General features: G+C 46.7%; 1 protein-coding gene across 2 annotated transcripts in view; it reads right to left on the minus strand.

Annotated features, from left to right (window-relative positions):
- Nucleotides 1-5,764, minus strand: part of NAP1L1 (nucleosome assembly protein 1 like 1) — a 32,630-nt gene extending 26,866 nt beyond the window's left edge. For both annotated transcript variants that reach the window (XM_056845903.1, XM_056845902.1), the window contains exon 1: nt 5,644-5,764. The gene's annotated coding sequence lies outside the window, so the exon portion shown is untranslated. The remainder of the gene's footprint in view (nt 1-5,643) is intronic.
- Nucleotides 5,765-6,000: the final 236 nt, after the last annotated feature.

Below are 6,000 nucleotides of genomic sequence, written 5' to 3' on the forward strand. Positions count from 1 at the left end.
TTGGTTAACCAAAGACTGCCATCCCCATGAGTGATGCATAACACAGCTTTTACTGTACCACCTTACCCACAATTACAGATTAGGACTACTAAAATATCAAAATATTTTGTACCCACTTCTAACTAAACTGGAGGGGGGGGAGCAATACTTTTCTTAAAATCAAAGCACAGGGGGAAAGTACTGTCCTATTACAGGGTATTTCACAGTGCATTTGTCTTTAGTGGTCAAGAACCATAAAAGGGTAGAATCTCAAACATGAGAAAGGACAAAGGAGACATACAGGATAAGTAGTCAAAGGGGTGACCATTTGGTTCTGAAAGTGGGTTCTAAATCAGGACTGCCTGATTATTACTAAAAAGATGCATCACATAGCCAGTCATATGGGCTTGAACAAAAACTGTATATTCATAAGGAAGATGGGCTGTTTCACTAACTGATAAAACTCATACCAGCTCACTTCATCTGATACTGTAAATAAATGCTAGCCCCACCCTCGAAAAACAGCAACCAACACCACACTTCAATAACAAGTTCCTCTGACCCATCCAATTCTATCTTTCTGCACCGCAAAGTGAGTTATTTAATCTCTCACTTGGAATTCTCCATCAAGAATTTTTATCCGACAGTAAAAGTGGTGGCATTCAAGAGACCTTCACCTGATATTCTAGAAAATTTTCTGCCTTGCCAGGGTTGTTGGCACCAAGAAATAAAACATGCTGACAGTGCCAGGGCTCACTTTAAAGTATCTTTTGGTAGCACTGTTAGGCTTCACATAAAGGCTAATGCCAAAATTCAAACCCTGATTTTTTTTCAAAAAGTTAAGCAAAAGGTTACCCTCCTCAGTTATAACAGTCCAAATCATAAATGGCTATGGAAACCAAGAAGGTCTAATCATCCTGCAATGGAGGTTACATTAAATACAGTGAACACCTTTCAACACTCAGAAGAGGCAAACTGTAAATTTTTAAAAGTGATTGTTCTGAACAGCTTCAAGAACAAGCAGAACACTGATATAGAGAAAGGCACTTGCCAGCCTGCCAGTGGTGAGGATGTTTTCATCATGGTAAGTGCCTTTTCAAGGTAAACAAATTAACTGTGCTGTGGCTTGCAGATATTTGCAATTTTTTATTTTCACCAGTCTTTTGTACTTCTTTTAATGCTGAAAACTATGCCCTTTCTGTTTCCATTTCCCTCCTAATATTTCCTCAGCAATAAAGGGAGAGCGTGTGTGCACTGCTATAAAAAGCACCATATTTTGCCCCTGCTTTTGTGCTATCTAGCAGGTAAGAACAGAAAATTCTTTTTTAAAGCACAAGTCAGATTTGCATTTGCTAGTTTACTTCTACTAAGCTTTTCCAAGCCTGAAGTGGCCAAAGAGCTTCTGTGACGTTATATCTAATCATATATGTATGTGTGTGTATATTTGCCATCAAGTCGCATATGACTTATGGCAACCAACCCCTGGTGGGGTTTTCAAGGCAAGAGATGTTCAGAGGTGGTTTGCTGTTGCCTGCCTCTGTGTCACACCGCTGGTATTCCTTGGAGGTCTCCCATCCAAACACTTGCCAGGGTGAACCCTGTTTAGGTTCTGAGATATGAGATCAGGCTAGCCTGGACTATCCAGGTCAGGGCATATATATATTTATTCAAAAGCTCCAGCTTTTGTGACTCCAGCTCTCATGCTGCTGGGGAAGAAACAAGACTGTTATGCCTAAGAGATGCACCTCTGGTTGACTGTCTTGTTTCTCGTATGCTGATACACTTGTCCTTGGATACCAACAGGCAATACACATTTTTAGACTGGGAAAACCTGTGTCTGTAGTGGAAGTGTGGTTGCTTGTTTGCCTTAGGAGGACTGAAAACATTGGGCAAGATCTCTGCATCTCACCTTAAGATTCCAGCTCAGACATAAATACCTCAGAGGCTTCCCAGCCGCCGCAGAGAAAATAAAAGAAATTAACACCCCAAAAAAGGAAAAAGGGGGGAAATGCCCCTTTGCAAAAAGCGAGGCTGCAGCACTGAAAAAAGTGAGACAGCCATGCTGCAGCTCAAGGGGGGCGTTCCCGGGGCCAAAGGGCCTTAGAAGCTGACTAATGTCAACTCTACCCCTGGAACGCCTCCCCAACACCGGGGCCTGCTGCCTCTTCCAGGTTTTCCTCCTGGTGTGGCTGTGCTGCCGGCAGAGGCCAGCGTAGCTCTGCGGCTCCCAGGCACTGGCGTGTGTGCCACCCAGGACAGCGTAAGTGCCCATTAACCCAGGTTAAACGGGCACTTACGGCAGCATGGGGTCATGCCAGCTCCTATGGAGCTCCCCCCCTCGGAATGTGCACTAAGTATTTGAAGTTCTCATCACCACCTTTAATTTATGCTGAACTTGATGAGGCACAAAGTGCATAGATACATTCTGTACATGCACCCTGATGTGAATATTATTTCCATTATACCCAACAGTAACCAAAGATGAAAACAATAGGCAATTCCTTTTCCTAAGACCAACTCAATTCGCTAATTAGCGAGCAAACTTTTGAGTTCTCTAGAAATCTTCATTCTGGATGTTAAACATCAAACTCCATAATGATTAGCTATCAGAAATATCTCCTATTATCTTCTATCACTTAACCATGGAGCTTTACCACCAAAAATTAATCTCCAGCATTTCTAATGTAAAAAAATCCTCTACTCTCTCCTGTACAAGGGAGAAAGGTGTCTCCATAAAAGCTAGAGATTTAAAACTACTTGTGGCTTTTATATTTTCAAAATGATTTATCAATAGTTTAACATAACTAAGTAGACTTATCACAAATGACAGCTGTTGTGAATGGTCACTGTATTGAGCACTGAACTGTCTAGAATCTTGAACACTTCTGAGTTTTGCACAGAAGTATCACAGATTGTACCTCTTGTATCTCACAATCTTTTGTTCCCATTTATCAATTTTCACTCCATGTATCTGATAGTGGACTCCAGTCCAAGAAATCTTATGCTTCAATAAATCTGTTAAATCTTAAGTGCCATTGGACTAGGTACAACCCAAGTGGTATTTTTTTGCACCTAGCAAGGGCTTAATTTATGTGCTCCATCTGAAAACTGTTGCAATCCAGAGTAGATCTTCAGTTATGACCAATCATATCTTTTTTGCCACACCTCCCTTTTTATTTTGCTTTAGTGAACATTCAATCAAATGAAGGATACCTTGAAAAAGCTGCTTACCAATTGTGATGTTCGGGTTGATTCTAAGTAGTGGTATTTATACTGCTGTCTGGATTGTTTGTGACAGAGCAACGCTGTAATTTGTGATTTTTGAAGCTGAAAGTGACTTGCCCAAGCCAATCCATCAAACTTTCAGCACATCTTTACAGTGCTGTGGGTTTGGTATCTGCCTGATGTGAACGGATTTGGCCCAAGGAGACCATAACCAAGGCCTATGTCAAAAGAACATTACAATTTTTTCGTTTTGTGACCTCGTAAAAACTATCACATTTATTTTGTGACATAAACTTTTACAAGTCAGAATCCACTTCAGCAGAAGTGGCCTTTAGTTCTTATACCACAATAAAGTCTTATGGTACTACAAGGCTTATTTTGGCTAAAGCAAACTAATGCAGTACTAATGTAGAATTTACTTAATGTATCCTGAACTTGACACAAGCATTAAGAGATGGCTCCCCAATGGCTCTGTTCAATTATTAAAGGTCAGACAAAGGTAACTCCTCCCAGCTAAGGGGAGGATACAAGGGGGACAGAGAAGAATAGAAGTTTTGAGTTTTAGTACAGAGGGGCAAAAAAGCAGCAGACTGAGTTGAATGAAAAACTTTCTTGCGCAGAATCTGTCACTTGGGATCTAATGTGTGATAGCGAATCTATTAGCCCCACACAAGTACGTCTTTTTCTCCACCTGTGCTCTTCTTGTCCATTTATAAATAAAGCAAATTTCACAAAAATATCAGGACTCCAATGCCCTCTTCTCCTAAGGGAATGAACCAACTCAGATTAACAGCTGCCCTTGGAGCTTCTCACTGCTTAGAGTAATGGAAAGTCTGTACAACAGCAATGTACTACTGCAGCAACTGAGTTTGAGGCCTAAATATTTAAGTCTTGACAGAGTCAGTCATACAGTAAAAGCAGCCTAGAAGATCACCTTTTTCAATTATTTTTCCATCACTACATTTGTGAAGGATCTCTGAACAAATGGGTCATTAAAAGAATAAGTCTCTCAGTATTTTGAACCCTGCTGCTGAGAGTGGTAAGCAAATTCTTAGAAATGGAAATTGGGGGGGGGGGAAGAGAGAGAGCGCTACCAATTCTAGTTCATTTTGGTAGAGGTCTTGGGCCTTCTAAGCACTGGTTTCTAACTATGTGCATCCTTGCTGGATGTAACTTAACATGGGCAGAAAACAATCATGACTTGAAGAGTTTAATTCCTCAAAAAGACCTTTATCAGACCACTACAGAAATCAATAACCTACTTTTTTTTTGCTCCAGGCACAAGGTTCACCTTTAACCAAATCTGCAATAGGACTGTATCATTTGTTCTTATACTGCATGCATCCTGGCTCTCGCTTCCGATTCCAAAAACACGAGGAAAAACAGTAGCAGAAATTTCCGGTTGGACTGAACCCAGGGGTGCAAAAAAACCCCCACTGTACTCCAACATACACGGAAAGTAGCCTATGCCTTGAACTGCCCGCTTCAAAAGCCTCTGGCTAGCACCAAGCGTGCTCCCATATTTAAAGCACAGACCTAACCTAGTGTCGGAAGTTACGTTTGCCAGAACTTATCGATCACCACCTCTGCCCAGTAAGCCACAAGCGGTCGAGATTCGTTACTCTTGGAGGGAGAGAATGAAACGCTAGGTGCTTCCCTCCTTTTAATGGCTCTTCGCCGCTGCTCTTTAAACCTGGGAGGAAACACATGGCCGAGGAGGGAAATGGAGGGCTCGTTACCTGGAGAAGGCGGCCTAACGTTGTGGCACCAGGGGAGGGTGGCGGCGGCGGCGGTCATTAAGAAGCCCGAGGTCCTCCCAGAGCCGACTGAGCGGAGGCCCCGGCGGACCCACTCGGAGAACAAGGAGCCGGGAAACGCGACGAACCTTCCCGCCACAACAGTCCCCCTCCGGGCCCTGCCCAGAGCCCGCCGCCGCTCCCGGGCCTCCCCCGTTACTCGCCCCCGCACGCACCCCGCCAGGGGGCTGGTTGGCGGTTCGCTCCGACAGTTGCGTGCCAGGGAGGCGTTTCTTGAACGCCTCCAACGCTGTTTACGTTAGACTGAGCCCGAGGAGAGGGAGGCGCGGAGGCCGCCCAGCCCCGTGCCCACGTGCTTGCTCGCGCTCCGGCCGGCCAGACTAGGCCAGGGTGGGCCGCCCGGCCGCTGCCCCGAGTTAAGGTGACCCCCCCCAAAAAAAAACACCCACCCCAGATTCCCCTCACACAGCGGCCGCGCCAACATGGGGCGCGCTTTCCACCGGCGGCGGAACCGGGAAGCGCACCGCCCCTGCTCGCCTGCCTCTCCTCCCTCCCCCGAGACTGACCCAGCGCGGGGTTTTCCAACGGCGGCGCAGGGCCGGAGCCTCCTTCCGAGCATCCCCCCCCACCTTCCCCGCTGTCTGCATCGCCCCCTCCCCGTGCGAGCTACGCGCCGTGGTACCTGCGGGAGGCCGCGTCTCGCAGTGACTCAGGAGCGAGGAAGAAGCGCCGCGCGTCTGGCGGTAAAAAGACCCAAGCTCCCGCCGCTCGCGCTCATATAGAATTAACGTCACCACGTAACACTTCCCCTTCCCCCCTCCCCCTCCACGCGCGCCCCCGTCTCCAGGCAACGCCGTGCACGCGCCTTGTGGGAAGGCGAGCTCGCTGCCTAGTGACGGGCAACGGTCTTCCCTCGCGCCCGCCCGCCCGCCAATCAAGCTCCGGCCCATCCTCGACCTCCGAGACGGAGCGCCACGGGCAGGCCACGTGCACCCGGACGCCGCGAGGGGCAGAGCGGCCTCGCCGCCACTCTGGCCAG

The sequence above is a fragment of the Euleptes europaea genome, chromosome 3 (assembly GCF_029931775.1).
Source record: "Euleptes europaea isolate rEulEur1 chromosome 3, rEulEur1.hap1, whole genome shotgun sequence".
Classification (NCBI taxonomy): Eukaryota; Metazoa; Chordata; class Lepidosauria; order Squamata; family Sphaerodactylidae; genus Euleptes; species Euleptes europaea.